This window comes from Andrena cerasifolii, chromosome 4 (genome assembly GCF_050908995.1).
Source record: "Andrena cerasifolii isolate SP2316 chromosome 4, iyAndCera1_principal, whole genome shotgun sequence".
In the NCBI taxonomy this organism is placed as follows: domain Eukaryota; kingdom Metazoa; phylum Arthropoda; class Insecta; order Hymenoptera; family Andrenidae; genus Andrena; species Andrena cerasifolii.
The window spans coordinates 20,654,405-20,676,533 of record NC_135121.1 but is presented as its reverse complement, the minus strand read 5'-3'; the positions used below and the strand labels follow the sequence as shown (position 1 = coordinate 20,676,533).

Below are 22,129 nucleotides of genomic sequence, written 5' to 3'. Positions count from 1 at the left end.
TACACGGCTAGAAAGGACGTCACCCTCTATGGTCCTCGCGCGAACCCCCCTCGCCGAATTACGTCGAGGGAATCGAGTGCATCGTGTTTCGGCCATCGAGAACAAACAGCCTTTGCACGGGCAAGCGGCGAATCTGATCGCGAGGTGATAAAAGGCATCGTGTCTTACGAGGACGAGAGTGTTGCGGTAGAATCTGCCTTCTTCCAACTGATTTAAGTTATTCCGAGATACCTAAGCAGTTAGGCACCCATCGAAACCTCCCTCCCGAACAAATCCTCGCTCTGCACGGTGTTTCGATCCAAAATGGCCAACTCTAAACAAAATTAATTTTCCCTATTTTATATGATTAGTACAGCTTATTGGAATACATTACTGCTACGGACTGAATTTCGCAGAAAATGTGAGTTAACGAACAATATGGATTGAAGTAGGGTGGAGCTCTCTGATGTGTTTGAAAGGAAGGGCTGGATGCGCGACTGGGTGTCTTGGAACGTCTGAGGTGATCGCGAAGGTGGATGTTTGCAGGTGCGTGGGGGTGACTGTTTAGGAATTGATTCTACAGCCTCACTTAGAGATCTCAGTGAGTTCCGACAAAGTTCTGTGGTGTTTACATCGTTCCGCAAGAGTCGATATTGCTCGATGAACTCGGCACTCGCCACGCTTCTAAACTTCGACAACGAACCAGCGAACACCGAGCGCTGCCTTAGGGTGCGGTACGCAGTTACGCTGGAGCTGCGATAAACGATCAGAGTGAAGCGTAGAAATACATTCTATAGTTTTACATGGAAGTGTTTACATTGCAACAGCGATTGTTCCACGCGCATCAAGGAAGCATCGAAGACCACGATCTGCCTCGCAACGTTAACCTCGCCTCGCGCGGAAATCAGCTCCACAGGGGCAGGCCTGGCTGAAAAAGACGTCCAGCGAACCTTTCATTGACCCGTACCCGGGAGATCTTGACTGTGAAAACTCCGTCGTCCGAGATTCCGCGGCTGAATGAAAGCGGACAAGCGAGACGAGGGATGAAAACACAACACGTCCGCGTCCAGCCGGGCGGCAGCTCGCGATTAAGTCGCTACTCGAGACTCTTCTCGCGGGCACGCATTCGCATTCAACTTCTGCCTCCCTTAAACCAATATTACCTGTACCGTTACAAGTATATCGCGTAGCAAATGTGTCACGCCGTGAGACAGCCCTCGGGGGTAGCCAGTGCGGCGTCCACTCGCATTTCGAGCGAAGAACGAAGCGCGAAATCGATTGCTAGATCGAGCGACAACGGGAGGAAAATTCCAAGCGGCGAGGGGGGTGCGCGGGACGAGGAGCCGGTACCCGTGATCGTCGTCGTCGTCGTAGAGGGTGCACGGGACGGCTGTGCCCACGGACTCGCCACGGACGCCGATGTTAGCGCGATCGATACGGCCACCCCCCCGACCGCCCCCTCGCCCCGTAGCCGGGCCGATTTTTTTCCGTTCGACCCTCGCGCATGCGCTCCGCCGAGCGGGCTTCCCCTTTTCCAACTGGCAGGCGGCCGTCGGGGCTGGCGGCGCAGGGAAATCCTGGCGCGGCGACGAGGGGTAGCACTAGCTTTGGTACTCGGCGCTCGCTGCTTCATTATGGCTATACACACCATGGCGCTCGAACCCAGAACCTCTCAGGCTCCTGCGATCATGATTTTCAGACATTTCAACGTGGGGTGAGGTCCACCAACGGGGGGGGTCTTGGCACAACCTGGAGGGTGGGTGTAGGAGCGCGTTCTTATCAGAGAGCCACGGTTTTGAGGACGAGGAACGATGAGTTCGTACAAGCTGATGCATGACCTACTTTCAAAGTAGTTTATGGGTCCCTGTGGAGGGTGATGGACGTGGACCTTCTGTTTGCACTGCGGGCACTCTGAAGGTGCTGGTTGATAAGTGTACGGGACGCGATTATTCGTCACTGTGATCGGTTTTTGTGTCAAAGTTCAAATTTCGTACTACTTTAAAGTAGTACTACTTTATCAGTACTACTTTAAAAACGGTCCAATTACAGACTAAAAAATCGAAAAAGTACATACTCGCAAAGGCAGTGTTTATATTACAATTTTAAGTCAGTAAGAAAAAGTTACTTTAGGGTATCGAAAAGTTATTTTCTTCGCTATCAATATCCATCGCGTGTCTGTACTCGTAGGGCATGAATGCGTATATTCCAAATGTCATTGTTCATCGTATATCCAAAATTGATATCTATATCTATTATATGTTTCAAGATATTTAGCGTGTTACATTCACCCCCCTGTTACTACCGCCCCCGGTCTACCCTACCTACCATCGTTGATTTGACAGTCAGAGGAGAATGTCCAAAAACGGGTTGTTCCATTCTTGGCGGAGCAAGGTGACAAGCTGGCAAGCTCTGATACATCGCATAACACCGTTTCAGTGGTAATTCGGTATATCGTTGAACGAAAACGATCCTCCGCATTCGATTCGAGGGTTATTTCCAGACCGAGCCTTGGCTCCGTCGCGACGAGCGGCTCTTTGGTTATTCATCGACTGGCCGATTTTTTGCCCGCTCCCCTATGAATATTCATTGATCTTTATCGCGGCGATGCTCCGGTCGCGCCTCCAGGCGACGACGTTCCGCGGATGGATGAATGGATGGGAAGGTCGCGCGAAGTTCCGCGAGAAGCTATTCGCGTAGGGGGGTGGTTTAGATGTAACAGCAATCGTCGAAGGAGGAATAGTAACTTAAACCATTAATCCTGTATAATTCCCAATCCTTCCCACACCAAACTGGTATCTACAGGCGATAGAATTGAAGTTCCTAAAATGGGGATATCCTGTTATTAAAATTCAACCCTCAACCTACGCTTAAGGCGAAGTTCACGGGAATAGAAATTCATGCCACCTTCGACGTGCGGATATCGATATCCATACACTCTATCCATGCACCATACTCTCCGAACGCCCATGGGCGTTCTCCGCGCGAGTCTCTCTAAGTACCCACGATGGTTCATAGAAACCGAAGGGTAACTAGTGGAGACCGGGGTAAAATGAGCTTTCTTAATTTATTCTTTAACGATAGAATGTATTTACAAAATTTGATGACGTAATAAATGTATGTAATATAACAATGATAATTATGCACATTCAGATATAAAAAAATATAAAGTAATTTAAGAAGTTAAAAATTAAGTTTTAGCGACTCTCGATTGGTTTTCTTTTCAATTTAGCTTTTTGGATAAATGACTCATAAATGTGTTATTTTAACTCCAATATTTGTCTGGGGATTTAAATAAGCATACCAACATACGTGTATATATGCGTTTGAGAAAACATTAATTCTACCATTATTAAATAATTTTCCACTGAATACATACATATTCGGGGCGAATTGAGCTGCAAAGAAAAGATGCGCGAGTGATGTGCGAAATATCCTAAAACATCATTCCTTTTATGTGAAAAACCTGTCTTCCAAAACTTATCGAAGCTCGTTTGAAAAAAAATTGTGATAAAAAAATATAAAATATTTTTGTTAAAATATTTATTTAGATAAAATAAGTATGTATTTTATTAACAATTATGTATGTATTTGTTTTATTAATAATTTGTCAGACTGTTCATGTAAACAAAGCTCATTTAAAAACTCATTTTCAGAAGAAAATGTGTTCATACAAAGTACAAAGTTACAAAGTACAAATTATATTATAAATCCATTTCCACACCTTTTTATTGAAAGGGAAAAATTTTATTCGACTTCAAACTTTTTTCGGCTCACTTTACCCCGGTCTCCCCTACCACCCGCGCCACCGCAGGACCTTACCTTCCAAGGAGCTGTCCGCTCGTATCGTGAACCCCTGAACAACCCCCTGTTCTTTCTTGAATCGCGCTCATTAGCCTGCACGCTGCATGACGTATTCCCCGCGCGCGCAAGGGAAACGTCCCGCGGACGCACGGACGCGAAGGGCGTCGTTTTCCCCTTCGGTAGATCTACGATCAAGCTAATGGGTCGGTAAGACTACACGGGGCCATTAACAGGTAATGAAGGCGCAGGACAATCGTTGGCCACAGTAATACCAGCAGCGTATTCACTTGCTGCCACTTACGCGCCAGCGGCAACGAGAGAGCCAGGAGCTTCGGTAGCTCCGCGGTGCTTCGAGCGTGTCCTGTTTCACTGACCCCAAACCCTTCTTTGCTGCGTGTGCGCCGCGCACGCACACCGATAACGCTATCGGATAACTCGACCGCGAGCAAGCAAATTTCGAAACTGGACCGGCCGACTGATATCCAAGATCCTCCCCTATCGTTCGCCACGGATTTCGAATATAATTCGATTGCAAAGCTCCACTTGGGTACCATTCCAGCCCTGTTCCTCTTTCGGCCAGGTAAACAGCGCCGGTCCCTCGAACCCACTGTTTGGTGAATATCTACTTAATTAAGTGGGTCGTTGCGATGATTCCGATCGATCGGGCACTGTTTGAATCGTAGGTACGCTGCAAGTGTAAGATCAAGGGTAGTTGACTGGGTCTAAAAATATTGGTTGCCAGGAGACAAACGGGTACCCACAACTATAAGGCTATCATTTAATTCTTGTTCAGAATTATTTATTATATTCTTAAATGAAAAGTATCCTCGAAAAAGTATTTTATTGAAGTTTCTTTATTAAAATAGCAATACAACGTAATTTTTAGTTGCGTACAGTAATGATACATATAATGGTAAGCTACTGAGAGGTCATTAACATTTTTAACTAGTCTACCACGGGGTGTGAAGGTCCTACTTTTAACTAGTTTAAAGGTGGAGCGGGGTTGATTTGCAGGTAAATTTAAGAAGCCATACGGAATGTTATAGGAATTTAGATTACTGACATTAAAAGTGACTGTATTATAATTCGATGTGTTTCTGAGTTGAACAACGCTATAATTGGAACAGGGGAATTCTGAGTATGCACTATGCTTCCCGTTGTTTCTTTTCATATACCATATAATACGTGAAGTTTCGCAGCGAACAGGTGGAAAAGTGGGTGTGAGACTGCGTCAACATGGTGCCTGAACGCTTCACAGCAAGATACACATCGTGTTGCCGGACAATTAAACAAATCTCAGCAGGGCACGCGGCGCGCGATGTATCCTTACTAATTACAGGAGGCGCAGAAAGTTACAGGCTCGCAGTAGCTTCGTAATTGTTGCTAATGAACGACGTACGACTACGGCAACGTAAACGATTCCCCTTACGCTGTGGCGTTCTCTACGACCCCACCCTCTCTCTTTCTCTCTCTCTCACTCTCACTCTCACTCTCTCCTTCTCTATTCCTTATTCTCCAATTAAATTTGATTTCATTCAAATGGCGTCTCTTATCGACACGCGAGTGAAACGAAAGTTTTCCATCGTGAAATTATAGTCTTATTAAAAACCACTGTATTTTGAAATTTAATTGCCCTGGAATTTTGACGATTCAAGACAAAATTGCACAGTGGATTCGACTGCGTTGAGTTTAAATTTCGATCCGACTTATTCGTGGGGGTAACTTCTTCAAATGAAGTTCCCCTTGATATTTTATTGAAATAGTTATTAGAGTAAAAGGAAGAATACTAAATGTTAAAATTACTAATGCTTTGTACAATCGAAACTAGTTGCTGTTTTGTTAATAACCCACCATAGCGAAATAACCGCCAGTGTGCCTTCGACGCGATTGTTGAACGAGAAGGGGTTGGCGAACGCCCCGGCTTCGTTACTTCGATTATCGATCATTACTCTCGCGTATGATGAGCACGGGCTTCCCTCAAACACGACCTGGTCACGTTCTCGGCGTGATTTCCGTCGCGATAACGCAAACGGGCTTTAACACGTAATCCTCCAAGTTCGCACTCGCGGAATGTAAACCAATCGTCTGGTCGTGAACCAACAAGTTACCCCCGGAAACGCAGCCTCCTTTAATCGCCGTGTATCGAAAACGCGAGCTGCGCGACTCAAGGATCGAGCGATCTAAAGTAACTTGAGGATAGTCGGCTCGCTTAATATAAAATGGCTATTAAAACTAATACTGATATTATTTCTTTTATCGGAATAAACATAATACGTCCAGAATTTGGTGGTGATTCAGAAGAACTGGTCGATATTTACTTTGAGACAATATTTTCTGAAAATCGGGTTGAAAACTAAAGTCACGACATCTGACCATCTCTCGAGGTTACATGGACGGTGATACATCAACCCCAGCTTCAGAATCTGTTTATAATCAATAAGACACCCAACATTTCAAACTCGTTGCCGTTGTCTAAAGAGGAAGAGGGGCAATCGCTTTTTTTATATTAAATATCATTCCTTCGACAGCCTCTGACCTTTCCCGGTTACCCGACAATCACTGACATTGCTCGTGTCTGCGCTCGCGTACCGCAAAAGGTCAGGAGATATGGAGCAGCGGCGAGAGGAAACGTGTAGATCGATCGTCTTTTAGGATATAGTGTGCATTTTTGACGATGTTTCGTGAAAATCGACTATCGATGGAGTACTGAAAAAGAGTATTGTTTCCGAGATTAAGTAAATTCCAAATTCCGACCCATAAATTCCATCTCACTTCCATTTATCATCCCTTAAAACGGTACATCCGAACGATTTCCATGGCACATACAAAACCTTTATGTCTCCTTAAGATAATAATAATAATAATAACAGGTGTGTGGAAGTGAGCGGCTACCACTTGGAGCACCTATTGTAGCTAAGGTAAGCAGTGGGACCACGAACAACGTTCGTGCATATATCTCGCTAAATAATAATAATAATAATAATAATTATTATTATTATTATTATTATTTATTGCACAGTAGACCTTACGCAAGAAAACATATAATAAGACAAGAAAGAGAAAAATAGAAATTATATAGCACCTACATGTAAAAGTAGAAGAGTGCAAAAGGCGAGGTGCCTACGGTTGTCAGCTGTTGTTAACCTAACCACTTAAAACTAATTCAAACTAACAGTGTATACCGAAAATAGATGTAGATAGCCAAATAACGTAGGTAATCGCGAGGAAGGACTAAAGTCACATGTGTGACGTTGAAAAGTAACAAGAGTAAGAGTTAAGAGTTAATTGCTATTGTTGATTAGCAAATAATAATGTCACTGCATGTTTGAAAGATGCGAGGGGAAAAACCTAAACATTAGGGCAAACAATGCTTAATCCTTTCTTAAGAAAATTCACTGCTCCCTGAAGTTTGGAATTTCTATAGAAAAAAATTCTGATTCTAATTTAGAAGAAAAAAACGCTTTAGCATCATACGTTTTCTTCGATACCGTGCAATCTCTACATAAACACTGTTTTGTAGAACACATACTTTCGAAGTTATTCGGGGTGGACAAGTTATGTGACAACCTATCTACCAGGCCCGTAGGCGAGTCAGGGTTAAGAGAGAGTTGGTCGTCTAACAGAGGGTTCGCAAGAAGGCACACAGCGGCGAATGGAAACACGGCACGGTTGCCGAGGAGCAAGTGTCCCGTGAGCCTCGAAACCGCCGATCGTGGCCCGCTTTATCGGCGGTATTTGCATCGCTTAGCGGAAACCGAACTCGGGGGACGGGGCACCCGCGGTCGAGATTTCGGCGACGTTAACCGGCTTTCCCACTAGAGTATGTATTAAACCACGCGCAGAATAATGCATCGCGACGGTGAGGTCTGCAGCTGCCGGTGTGGCCTGAAAACGCGTTTCTCCTTCCTCTTTCCGTTCCACCCTAACGTTTCTCTCCTTACACTCTCCTTGCCTGTACCCCACAGTTTTCTCTGTAACAGTTTCTTTCTTCCCATTTTCCGTTCTCTTACTCGATTCGTTCCTTAACAATGCTCCCCTGTCTACATCCCTGAGCCTCTCCGCCTTTAGCTTTCTCTATCGCAGCCCCTTCCACCCCATTCTCCTCCGTCTTCTTCGATTCTTCCTATCGCGCGGCCAGAAGTCCGCGGTTATATTTAGGTGAACTCTGGTATTATCCGTCTAAGTGACGGACGTACGGACGGATGTACGAACGGGTCAGTCCCAGCGACTGGAACCAGAGGGCTTTTACTATCCTGTCCGTTACGTCTGACGGGGCCGCGACGCTAGCCTGCGGGTTTCGCCTCTCGATGGATCGATATACGTCCATCCGGTCCGTCGGCCGCCAAATTCACGGGCCTATCTCGCCAGCTGGGCCACCGCGGTGCGGTCGCCCAGTTGGCAGGAAAATTTCCAAAATCCCTGGCGAAAATATCGGCCGCTGTGGCTGCGATGAAATTTTCCAAACGCTCGATAACCCCGTGGTACCTCCTCCTCTCCTCCCTATTTCGGTATCGAGCCACCCTGCTTTGGAACCACCAAAATGTGATTTTGATAAAGTGGCAGTTACGCTTGATGACGATAGATAAAAAATATCTAACAATGCCACGCGAGACAATTATTTTCCTCTCTTGAACAACGCTAGAGGAGCGTGTGTTTCCCCGTTTACAGTAATTAGTGGTGATTTTTCCCACAGAAGGAACTCCATGGATTTCAATATCGTCAGGCGAGGGGATGGTGTTTGAGTGGACGTCAGAGAGACCCAGGGTGAAATAATTTGCTCGGTGATTTTATACGTTACTTCACAGGTAGCCGGGCCGCGCACCGACCGGCGCGGCGCTTGGATTATTTTGGATGGATCGATGGAAGCGCGATTATTTGGTCGGCCTCCGATTCACGGATTTATTTGGACGCCGCGGCGGGACGCGGGCGCTCGCGCTATACCACGTCCCCCCTTTTCCATCGATACCCGCCAATATTTCGCAATTTTTCCCCGTTATTCGTATTTATTCAGCGCGACAGGCTGCCGCGTGTCACATTATAACCGCGTTACTCGTCAGCCCCGCGCGCACACATAATACCCGCCCTCGTGGCTGCTAACCTTTCTGCAATGGAGGCTGCACTCAACGTTTATCTGTAATCTCTTTCACCGCGCGTTTACGAATTTCTATATTCTACCGGATAATTAAGCGGGGGCTACTCTCATTAAATCTGCTTAGTTCTGATCAGATCTGTTGGCGAAGTGTTGAGAACGTTTACATTTGGAGTTGTTTGCCGATGACTCAAGTCCAAAGGACAGAGAGGATGACCACTGATGAGTAACGCGTACTGCGATTATTAACCACCAGGGTACCGGAAAATTCCCCAAACCTGGGCTTAACTCAGTGGTCACTTCATACCGATTCCAAGACTGGGCAATAATTCATGTTGCACTCGACCCTTTCTGACCTGCCACCAAAGGTACAACCCCACTGGTTAATCTCGTATTACGAAGCAAAATGGCACCCCTCTATTATGGCAGCACTCAGGTAATTTTACCACTGCCTTTTTGTTTCAAGGATGGATTAGTTTCGCCTTGGCAAAAGGCCAGAAGGTAATCCTCTGCTGTCCTAAGTAGTAAATATTAGCGCGATTTTGGTTCTTCGCGAAGACTTATGGTACGTAGCTACGGTGACCAGTGGGGTACACAGTGACGTGTCACTGGTGCCCCATCACTTCCTGGTTCCGAGTCACTAAACATCTAACAGATAAAGGTGATAACCTCGAAAACCTTCGGCAGGCCATAATGCTGGAATTATTCTACGGATACTCGTACAATATATTCCCATTTAAGTATATTAACCACTCGATCCTCACTCCCATCCCCGAATTAGTATATCTCACCCCTAGACCCAACGATTTCGTTTTCACAAGGGCGTATCGATCCCTAGTTTCAATATTCTTCCACTTGCAAGAACACACGTCAAACTAATCGCTACTGCTTTCATATTTGCATAGCGGTGCATCGCCTAACATTTAAGCCAGCCATTTCTCCGCTATTACCGAGAGTACCTACCTCCTCCACTAGCCCAAATATTTTTTCCGCGCCAGCTTCCAGCCGGCAAGCCCCTAGAATTTTTCTATTCCGCCTCGCGAACGCGTTAATATCCACGCAGGCGGCATAGACAACCCCGTCACGCTATTTGTTAGCGGTCAGTCCGCCAGCTCGTCGCAACGTGGATGTATTATTTGTTGTCGGGCCGCGTATGATGGTTAGAGAGAGCCGTTGGCGGCGGCTCCATCCCGATGGATCGATACGTCCATCCGGTCACCGCGGAATTCCAGCGAGTTGGAAATTTTCCGGCGCTCCCGTGCTATTTCGCGACTTGATTGCTTTGTTATAAATGTATATGCTCCGCATATTACGGTTTCATTTTGTTTTGCGACTCGTTATTTTGTTATCTACCCCGTCACGCTTCCACCTGTGCGCCTTCCTTTCCGCCCCCTCATTTTTTTTTTTTTTTTAATCGACGTTCCACCTCCCGCGTAGATCGGCATGCTGAAGTCGGGCCGACGAGGGTTCGGTAGCGCTCGAGGGATTAGGAATGGGAGATAAACGCGAGGACGCTTGTTGATCGTTCGAAGGAAAAGATCCGCTGAGCTCTTAACGATCGAATGGAGCGACGACTAACGGCGATCCATAGTTGGGAAAATAAGCAACTTTACGCGACACTTGTGGCGCGCACCTACTGCAAGTGGGAGATGCAGAAGAAACGGGGAGGGTGAATCGAAGCATCTTGTAACCGATCTAAAATTGTTCGAATAGAGTATATTAGATTATACAATACGGTATGCTGAAATCGTAGAGCTACTCCGAAAGTACCTATCGCGGACAATTAACAAGATCCAATGAACAGAAAAGCAGCTGGAACCGAAAGAAAAACAAAGTGCGAATCCGGTTGAAACGCAATAGAATTAGAAAAATTTCAAGCACGTATTCCAGAAAAAGCTCCAATTGCGGAGCAATTAAAATCGAACAGAATGACCCGCGATCGATATTTCCATTGGGCTCGCGCACATACTGGTCGTACGATTTTCCGTAATCAATCCGGCCGGAAATGCGCGCGAGAGATCGCGGGGAGGGGGCAGAATGGATTTCCATCGACTCATCCAGAGCAATACATCCGTTCTGAGTCGATCTATCGATTCACCGCGTCCCGCGTTCCCACGGGGGTCGAACCTACCACTTGGCTAATTTCTGCGTGAGCGCGATCGATGCAAATTATATATTCAGTGGCACTGATAACGAATGGTTCAAACAATTACTAATCGACAGCTCTGTAGATTCCTCCTAACGATTATCGTGGATCACGGTTCCTTCGGAAAAAAGTGTTCTATGTCAACTAGACTACTGTCATTTTGGGGAAACTGGCGTAAAATAAATTCATTATTCCCTGCCTTTTCTGCCTAACCACAAGAAGATAGAACTACCCAAGCAGCGCAACGTTCCCATCTAGCAATCGTCTCCATTATCTGATTCAGTGATGCACTCAGGATTTAATCTTGGGGAAAACAGAGTTGAAGGGATACTAATATTTTTAATGCAAATTCAATAAAATTCATTAGGTGGCTATAAAAATTTATTTAGAGAATAAAATCCAGTTACCTTTTTTTTTACAAAGACCCTTCTTTGAAGGGGTAGCCCTTGGCCCCCTCTGGATGGGCCACTCGTTGAAATGATTAAAAAAAATGAAACTGCAACTCACCCCTAGTTTTTAAAATCACGATACTGCGGATGCACAATCGACGGAATTCTGAGGATGAGAAGTCACTAATCGAAGGACCGCTGAGCCATCTCGAAACGCGTCGCAACACTCGATGCAAATGTTTTTATTGAACGTACCCCACCCTCGACCAGAATCAACAGGGCTGTCTGCGTTAATTACCAATAATCGATACTTCGTTAACAAACAATTCGACCAAATTATATCGAGTACGGGACAGACAGGGCCCCGTGGTGAAATTTCGAGTTTTAGTATTAATTGAGTGACGCAGGGGGAGGAGAAACGCGATCCCGCTGCACCCAGCTCCGCGAGGGCATTTTAATCGCGTTCTTGTCGCCCGGCTAACGGGAAAAAGCATCGACGAGATGTTGCATCGGCGATGTATGGTTGCGTGGGTTCACGCGCCGCTGGATGCTTTCGAAAATGCGTAGCCGCTCGATCAAATCTCGCAAAATTCCTCGGCCGTGCCATAAAGGGATTGCCTCCACTCGCTTCCTACCGCCGCCGCTATCGCGCAACTCCCTCCTCCTCTCTTTTCGCGTATTTTACGAATTCGTTCGACCGTCCAGCGGATCCCTTTCGCTGCCACCCGCGAGGGAAGAATCCAACGATTCCCAGCGCGGACGATCAGAATGAAGAGGGGCTGCGCGCATAACTACAGAAAGCAGAGCAAACGTCACAACATTCATCATCATCATCGGCCAATTAAGCAACCGCGTGGGTGGCTCAAGCCTTCGGGGGCTTCTTCTGTTCTCCGTTTTGCGTTTTCTGTTTCTCCCTTTCTTGCTTCGAGTTGGACGTTGTTTAATTTCGTGGGATTTTAGAGTAACGTGGGCTGGATGGGTGGTTATTGTTGAGTATAGATAATCTATAATAGTTGGTAGATGTTCGTGAAGGAAACTTGAGGGGTCTTCCTGGTGTGACGGCTGAAAAAAACCTTAATTTTTCGGGAATTAAAAAAAGAAACAAGTATTACACGTTGGTCACCTTTTAAGACTATAAAGAAATTTATGTTATACGATTTTATTTAAAATGCACTAAAAAATAATTATTTTCTTGTAATACAATAAATAAAATCGTGGAGCAAGATATCTCACAACAAATTCATGTCGACGCTTGATTCTATATTAAATTTATTCATATACTGTTACGAAATATCCTGCTCCACGATTTTATTTAAAGTGAAAAAACACATTTTAGTACATTTTAAATAAAATTGTTTAACTTAAAAAAAAATTATATATATTTTTATTTACTTTTTAGTGTATAAGTTTTTATTTGTGGTTATATGCTGGTTTCAAGTCGTTATTATTGATGACTGCGTAATTTTTTAAACCCCTCCGGGATTTTTTTTTCATAATTTTTTATTGTCATCCAAACTACGTACACCTGCAAAGTTCCAAGTCTATTGGATAGTTGGAAGTGGGTTGAAATTGAGTTTCTATATTTGAACGAAACAAACAAAGGATTGACGCTGAATAAAATCGTTTAAAAAAAATTTGTAAGTAAAAATATCCATTTATCGCTGATATTATTCTCTTCGCGATGCGCCTATTTCGCTATAAATGAATATTTTAACTTACAAAAAATTTGTTTATAGTCCTAAAAGGTGGTCGAATAAAGCTACAAAAGGTGTCAGAGATATTTCAAACACACCAGTTTCCTCGCGCGGAATCCTTTCACAATAACTACAGGCTGAAAACTAATCTACGCATCTTACCGCGGTTGTGTTATTGATATTTGATTGCAGAAGAACCTAAGTAAGTAGGATACTACACACTGGCTTACTGTTGCATCGAAAGTACCTGTATCTACTCAATTTACCATCCGTACGATTCACCATATCGCGCGTGATTATATCATTAAATTTTAATCCTCCGACGAGTGTAATTTCCCGTTCGATTATTTTGTCCGCGATCTTTTCTTTCCGTAGACGTACGAAGAAAAGAAGCGCGGGCCCTCGTGTCCAGCCGCCGCCACGCAGGATAATCGTGAAACTAATCAGACTTAATACTGATTCATTGCATGACGCAAGCAGTTACGCGACGCCTGGAGGAATCGGCGACGGCCGTTGCGTCGCCGGAGCGCGAAACCTCTGGCGTCCCTGGCGCTCCATCGGGATTCCCGGTACTGCCGAAAAACATGGTTGCAAAAATCATTTTTTTTCCCCCGCGAACCGCTATATCGAAGCCCGTAAATCTTGCCTCGCCGATCGGAAGTCGCAAAAATTGTTTGTTCGGTTGATTGAACACGCGAATAGAAACGTTCATCCGCAGTTTTACTTTTATTCGACGTGGGGAGGGAGGGGATTCAATTTTCCCGCAAACCGATTTCGTTAATGAAACCTTTCGATGGTTTATTAGACCGGCGCGCGTGTTCCCGCTAATTTTTGTAAGATGTGCAACGCCGACGGTTTGGGAAATGAAAGAGGAATGGAGGAAAGGGGAGCGGCATCCAACGCGAAGGGGAAGGAAAATGTTGCTCGAATTTATTTTAATTCAAGTTAGGAGACGTACCGAGCTCGATCGCTTTCATTGATATCGCGTATCGATTTCGGCAATAACCGTCCGACCGGCTGTAATTAAACCCGATGTAACGCCGGTGTATTCTCGTTTTCAATTTTGCCCCGATGGTCGCGATCCCCTCTCGGCGGCGGGTAAGTAGTAAATATCCTGCTCCGTTTATTTGCGATAATAAGTGCGATGCAGCGTAGCATGAAAAAGTGTGAATTCTGCGGCAGGAGTGTGTTACGACGTTTTCTTTGGTAAAAATAACAATGCTATATAAAAGAATAATTTGGTGAAATAATTATCGCATAATACACTTCGCTGTTACAATTAGCTTCCCCCAAATTTGGATATTTAATCGGATATTTTCGTTTCCAGAGAAGCTTCATAAATTTGATAAACACAGGACACTGTGTTTGACCTTGTAACATTAAACGGCGAAAGAATTTTCCAGTGATTTCGCGCCCATTCGATTGGCCAGGAAATTTGTTTCGCACACAGCCAATAAAGCATCGAGTTATTTAGTTTATCGCGACAAATGAATCCCCTCTGTACAGAGCGGGAGGGGCAGGAGCGCGCGCTGCAGTATCGAAAACAAATTCTCGAAATGTTTGCGCGAAAAGTGTCGGCGTCAGAAATAAATTTACGAAATATTTACCGTGGAGGGCAGGCCGGTGTTTACCGTACAATTTCCCGGGAATATTTCCACCGGTCGTCCGCGGATGTCACTCATTTTCCCGGATTCCATCTCTAAATCGGTTAGCTGGCCGCGCCGCCAGCCGGCGAGCAGTTCATTGGGATAATAACCGCGCGAGATAAGGACTGCGATTCTTCGAAACGCTGAGGATGTGTACGGGGGTCTCCTCGTGTAACGATTCTAGCTAAGACTTGAGTCACGTCCACGATTGTTTGTAACGAGGTAAACAATCCACGATTTGTTTGCGTCACGGCGTCCCGAGAACCGCACGGTCTGCGACGACTTTTTATTAAAACTTCTTTAACGCAAAGCCTTCGACGCGCTCGATACGTAGATACTTCTCCTGCCAGCCTCTATCTTCCGAGGAACAGACAACGAGGGAACATTTTCATGAGAGTTCCTAACAGATGATGATTGTGATGGGACTTGGGGACATGCTTGATGATGCTTTCTAAAATAAAAAGACGATAGTACGTGAAGATTCCTTTCATCTGTATTTCATCCACGGTGACCAAAGTGAACGAAGCAGAGACTGGCTCAACTTTTGATGAATTAAATTCACTATGAATCATCCACGAGGTAAATCCGAAGTGCAAAGTCTAAATTCACCTTTAAGGCGGGATCTCCTAGCCGCGACAGATCGCAGCGCCCAGGTACGACCCGACTAAAGTGCAAGGGAGGAACAGATGCGTACTTCTGCCTTGCGCTAGTGGGGTCGCTGCCGGTCGCTGCGACCTGTCGCAGCTAGGAGATCCCGCCTTTACTCGAGTGGCGACCCGTTATCCCTAAAAAGGGAAAGTTCGGTTCGGTGGACCAAATAGCTTGTTACAGGTATGCCATGTACTAGAAGGATGCCTGTCAGAATTTGTGGCCCACGTTTGGGAGATGATGTGTCTTGTTTGGATCGAGCAGTACGTGCTACGTAACAGTAAAACGCGAGCGATCGGGAAGAAGGGGGATTTTTCACGCAAACGGTGACCCGATGCCGAGCAGCCACCGCACGGCCATTTTGTTAACAGACCGCGATATGACGTCACGCGGCCTACATGATAACCCTAGCTTTTGCGTTCGACGATAGCCGGTTTCTCACTTATTCGCGCTTTTGTGACGAGACTCTCGCTCGAAGTCGCGATAGGAGGATCTTTCGGGATCGTAACGTGAGAAGAAAACGAAAGAGCTTTTACGCTTCAAAAGCTGCTGGTTGCTACGCCAGTGGCGTGACACGGTTGGCGGGAACCAGAATCTTCGGGAAACACACTTTTCGAATAGTCTTGAAGCGTAGACTGATTTAAACTGAATGTGTTTTTTTTAGGACCTTGCAGCAACAGGGGTGCAAAAATGGAGATCAAAGCAATAATTTTAGAAACAGTTTTTTTTTCAGTTTACTTGAAGTTGGTAAAAATGGAACGTATAATTTGGATTCTTCTGGCTATTTTACTTTATAAGTGAACAGAAACTAAAAGACAGGGAGAGGAAAATCGATCGCGCACCGTTACGAGTGACTATATACGCCGCGATTAATATTCTACTATAATTGGTGAGCAGTCTTCGCGGTTCGTGAGTTCAGGTATTTCTAAAAGAAAAATATAGAATTTAATTGACATTTTCGTGCCACAATTACTACCCCCGAAAGTTTAAACGTACTTTTACTTGAATTTAATTAGGCTAATGGCTATTCCGAATGCGCGGAGAATTGCAGAAAAATTCGATTTCAAAAACACCACTGGTGATTCCGTGAAAAAACGTTGGTATCACGGCCCCGTCACAATGCCCCAGCACGCGAAAGCTGGGAACCTGGAAGCCCGGGGGCGAAATAGAAAAATCGATGAGACTGTAACTCTAGCTAACTATTATTGACCTCGTCGATTCGTCGAGAACTCGACGGCCCGAACTATCCATTTTCGTTCCGTGAGTTCCCGTCGCTTCTGGTCAAATATTAAAACCCGCCATGGTCCTGGGGACCGTTCGCCTTCGAGGATACCCGCGCGGAATCTTCAGGGCGGAATAAACTGGAAGATCGATCGAATTCGGATTCCTCGGATCGCCACTTTCGCTGGCGCGCAGAAACGACACCGTCGAATTTTAACGGCGGGCGTTACTTCTAAAGCGATCACCCCAAACGACAGAGACGGAACGAGGGGCACGGAAATTATTCGCACCATTATTAGAGCGCGATGCTCCAATTCCAACTGGCCGAACGTTTCCCTCCGCGGCAAATATTCTCACTCCAATCCGCCGTATATTATGCTGGAAATAATCTTTGCCCCGGCTTATCGCCTCGTGTCCAACTGCGAGACCCTTAAAAACCAGCTCCCAATGCTACCCCGCTCCAATCTCACCCAAAAGTCGCTGGAAATACAAATCCTCGGCGATACAAAGTAAACACCTATGGCAGCAAGTCTGCCAAGTCGGTTAACCGACACCAATAGAGTAAACTCAGGAGCGAGCAGAACCTATTCATTTCTCTCCAATAGACTGACTACGCATTACCATTGAAAAGCTCATCGTCGGGAGAATAGTACCCATACAATGTTTCTCAAAATCTTCCAACCAAACTATCGCCGAAAAAGCATAGGAGCTTTAGGGTAACAGTTAACGAAAATATCCAACAAGCACTAAGTGGATATACCCTGCAAAGTATTAAAACACTTATTCTCGAAGAAGTTGAGCGAAGCAAAAGAAAGGGACACCGATGCTACCCCGGTTAGGAGACTGTTACCAATAAGTAGGGTACCCCGTTATCCAAGATCTACGAGGCGAGGCGCTGATTTTCTCCCGGAATATTCCATCTAGACCGTCATGAAAAACCATGAAAATCGATCAGCAGCCGTGACTACGAGCGAGCGTTCGCGGAATCGTCGGAGAGGAGGAAAGAAGACGGCTGCAGAGAGCAGCCGGAGAATCGAGACCGCTGCGCAGAAACCACGGTGGCGACGGTATCGTCGTGGCCTCATCGACCTAACCTACTTTAGCCGAGGGACGCCTGCACGCGGACGACGGTGGCGCCGTCGCCCGAGGACGTCCGACGGCGACGCCACCAACTATATCTAACGGCCGTTCTCCAACGTCCTCGTACCAAGCTCCACCTCCCGCGACCTCCCCCTGGCTGCCTCTCCCCCGACCTTCTCCTTTTCTTTTTCTCTCCCTCTCCCTGTCTTTTCTTCGGCTTTTCCGTGACACGAGGGAGCGTTTCTTTTTTCGAGGTGGGTAACGATTTTCGAATGGCCGGTAAGGAAAAGTTTACCGATCCAACGCTCTCATCGACGGATCGACTCGTAGACGCGTGCCAATGTTTCGTGAGTGAATGTAGACACTGAAACGCAGGTACTATGAATTTAGAGTTATTCGGGGGGTTAAAGGAAAAGGCTGCGCTCGCTTCTTGTATCTGAATTAGTGGGGGAATCTTTTGGATTGTTTTACTTGGGCATTGTGTATTCTGTAGGTGATGATTTGTAAGGAATTTTAGAGAGGATATGTTTTCTGGAGAGGTGTCTTCCAGAGAGTAGAGTTTGATGTTAGTTATAAGATTTGCTGAGGAACAGCGCTGGGAGTAGAATGTTTCGGGTTCGCCAGAGCGACCCATTACGTAATTCTTGGTGTTTTCCCAGGACAATCTTTGCCAAGAACGTTCTACAGCGAATGAAACTTCGCAGTAGCTTTCTTTTGTCGTTCCACGGCAGCGGAGAACGCTGGACCAACCTACAACGTTTCGTATTTTACCCGAGTGTTCGCTTCCAGGGCATTAAATACGGCGACGAACCGAATCGCTGACTCAGAGTGAATCATTTGTAGTGGGCGCCGCGTTGGTAGGGGATGATCGGATCGCTTTTCACCGCTGTCATCCACGGTGTTGAAGGAACAGCGAGGAATACAATTAAATTGCGATGAAATTTACAATAAGGACCAATAAAGGTAACGAGTGCCCTGGCACGAGTGCTTGTGCCAAACAGTGGGGACCTCAAGCTACCACGATGTTGAAAGGAAAACAAGTTCTCTATAATCGACTACAGTTAACACTAAACAAGTGTGTTAGAAATTATCTACCTTGCTGCAATATACGAAGATAAAACTTGAAGTAACAAGTGCCTAGTAGAGGTGCTTGCAACGAAGAGTCCAGGAGTAGGATAGCGGTCAGCCCAAGCCCTATTTTTCGTCGGCGACAGTCAGTCACGCGGAAGCCTCTGGCTTTTATTGGAAAACGCGCGATCCAGACGCGCTTTTCTGCAGCTAGAATCTTGAGTCACGGAGTGAATCACATGCTCTACGCTCTCTGATTTATACGCATCTGCGATGCCGTACGCTTCCAACGGTTCTTCACCGAGTTAATTTCAGTAGCTACGTATTGCGTGAGCATCTTATGGGGGACATTAGCGTGTCGTGCAAGAAACTGACCCCCCTTCTTTCGTACGTATCGCGGGAACCGTTCGACGGTTACATAGACTGGGAAACGTCGCTGAAAACACCCTTAGTCTGGCCTTTTTTGAATTACCAAACGAATACAAACGAATACGTCTTAATTTCGTAGTTCGGGCTTTGGAGCTTCGTGTACAATGAAAATAATGAGCAAAAGACGAAAGTAGGGTGCAATAAGAAAAATCCTACAATCCTGAAATCCCGAAATCCTGAAATCCTGAAATCCTGAAATCCTGAAATCCTGAAATCCTGAAATCCTGAAATCCTAAATTCCTGAATTGCAGAAATTCTGAAATTCTGAATTACAGAAATTCTGAAATTCTGAATTCCTGAATTGCAGAAATTCTGAAATTCTGAAATTCTGAAATCCTAAAATTCAATATGGGTAACACCCCGACCTACAATTTTTATTTTACTTCACAATTCAGGATGTACCACGAAATAGGGTTGACTGAAATCACTAACCAACGAAGAGAGCGAAATAATGGTTTCCCATAGCGGGATGTTACCTAGACGTTATTTCGTTCAGAAATTCGGCGCGTGAAAGCAAGACAGCCTAAATTTAGAAAGTAGCCAGACCAGGCTCTTCTACTAGCCAGCGAGCTAGAGCAACTTTCATCTGCGTCGCCGACACTGATGGCTCTTCAGGACCCGGCTTTTGGTCTACCGACTTCGAATTCGAATTTCAACCACTCCGTAAAAAGTTACCACGTTCTTCTAACATACTATTATCTACACTAAATTTTCAAGCCATAACTCTGTGAAAAATTCAAAGACCTTCGCATATGTAGAAGACTTCGCGCACTCGCTATCACCTTCGTTAAATACTCGATAAGAATTTAAATGACAATGTTTCTCGATCCCCAATGAACAATGCCTGGAATGGTCCAAGCGATTGGGTGAGATATTAATTTATTCAAGGAATCGGTATATTTTTTCCTGCGTACCTCTGGATTCAGGCGACAGCTCCTGACACCTGACAAGCAAACTGTTTCATTTTCCCTCGTCCCTCCCAATTTTTTGATGCATATTAAGGTCATATCACAGCGCGACGATTCGGTGGCGCACTTAGCGAGCCCCTGCCCGCGACCAGGGAGGCAATAAATTATTAATCCATCGGTGACGTGTGAGAAGCGTGCCGCGTTTTGTATCTGACAGATTCGCGATATTTAAAATCCTCCTCGAGTGTCTTTCTCATCATATTAAATTTCCATCAACGCCTGGTTCGAAAAGCTGCTCGAACCGCGCTACACCGCTGATTTATTATGTTCGAGTACCATTCGGGGGTACAGGAGAAATGGACTCGTTCCACTCCTCGCGGGAGGATTCGTAATCGGCGGATTCTGTCGCGTGATATCACCGTGCGCCGTATCTAATATTACGTCATTAAAATCGTGACGGCGAGAAAGAAATCGCGCATCGGCTCCACGCACGGACGTCGTCGGATTTATCGAATGCAAACACAACGATGACGCTGCAGTTCCTTCTGCTACTGTCTTCCAATACCAATCTATGCACGCATCAAACTGATTTCATCAGATCGTAACGAATCGCATGCTTTCCTTATCGATGGACTTGAAATTTTGAACCAGAATTTTTACCCAAATATATTTCGATACCCTTCTCATAAAAATAGACCATTTATTTCGTAAATGAAATCCGTAATACGTCAAGGCCATTGGTAATACGTAGTAGAGACCGATTAATGGTTCAGCGTTCAATGTCATGTTGTGTTGGCGCGCAGAGTGTGGTCAACGCGAAACTGAGCCATCATTTGAGAGGGACCAATATGAAATGAGTAAATAAAATAATAAAAGTTGCGCTCCGAAACGGGAATACCACGATCGCCCCGCGTCCTTCAATCAATATTTAAATCACCGGTGTTTGTTTCAACTTCCACCCTCTCAATTTGTTGTCACGGCGATTATTGAAGGAAAAATGCATAAACTAAATACCGGGGCGTTGTCGTCACGCGGGAGAGCTAAATGGACTATCGGCGTGGCGCATCGTTCGCGAATAGAGATGCTACGCGATAGCGTAACCGGCAGTGGCACTAACGGTAATGGTAATTTATCGATAACGTTGCCACCCCATTGTTACCCGACACGTAGGTGCACGCGTGTGCGCGCACAAGTAGCCGATGCACAAGCCACCGACCCAGTGCACATGCAACATCACCAACGTCAATATTAATATCATTCGTCAGCGTGTTTGCTACCTTATCTATTGGAAGGGTTAACCATTCCTAGATACCATTTTAATTATTTTTACCATTACGCTTGCTACGTCTTTACTCGACGGTTTAGCTATATAGTAATGTTTGCCGTAGGACATTTTCGAGAATCTTCGGGGATGTAGTAAAAGTCTAAGTGATGCAGTTTTTGGCGAGGAGGATATAAGAGATTTTCTGATTAACAAATTCCTTAAGAAGTACTTTTGAACATTTCTTTTGGCCACCATAATATGACAGACACCACTCGACTACCAATTATTGGAGTAGGATGAATTCTCAATGAAGTAACTGACCAATAGGTACGTACGCGAACCAAGCTGCTAAAGCAAAGTACAAACCAACACTCAGCGAAGAAGAAAACCAAAATACTCCCATACGTACACGCACGTTTATCAACACCCACCCACTCTCCCCGACCGCCTTCGTCAGCCCACATAGGGATGCGCCAGCCGTAACCTGCGGTGTATCTCCAATTATCCGAAGCTCGCGACAGGCGAGCCACGTACACGGTGAACCGTGAACAGGGTTAAAATTCCCCGAACGATTCCGCGTACCATCCGCGGCTCAGCTGTGCGGCGGCCGAGGCGAACCTGCTCGTTTACCCAGTAGCTATCGTGCTTCCCGCCATCGATCCTGCTCATTTGCGCGGATTCAAAGTGGCTACCGCAGGAGAGAAGGAGCCCGGCGGGCGAATCGCTGGAGAAAACCAGCGGACGCCTCGGAGACGGCGGCGCTTTTT

General features: G+C 45.7%; 1 protein-coding gene and 1 long non-coding RNA gene across 6 annotated transcripts in view; one reads left to right on the top strand and one right to left on the bottom strand.

Moving 5' to 3' along the window:
• Positions 1 to 22,129, bottom strand: part of Tara (SERTA domain-containing protein 2 taranis) — a 250,490-nt gene that overhangs the window by 119,925 nt on the left and 108,436 nt on the right. The gene's annotated exons all lie outside the window — the stretch shown is intronic.
• Positions 18,878 to 21,778, top strand: LOC143368293 (uncharacterized). The gene is made up of 5 exons (XR_013085207.1): positions 18,878 to 19,148; positions 19,270 to 19,320; positions 19,586 to 19,868; positions 19,952 to 20,056; positions 20,872 to 21,778. It is a non-coding gene; the product is annotated as an uncharacterized LOC143368293 (long non-coding RNA).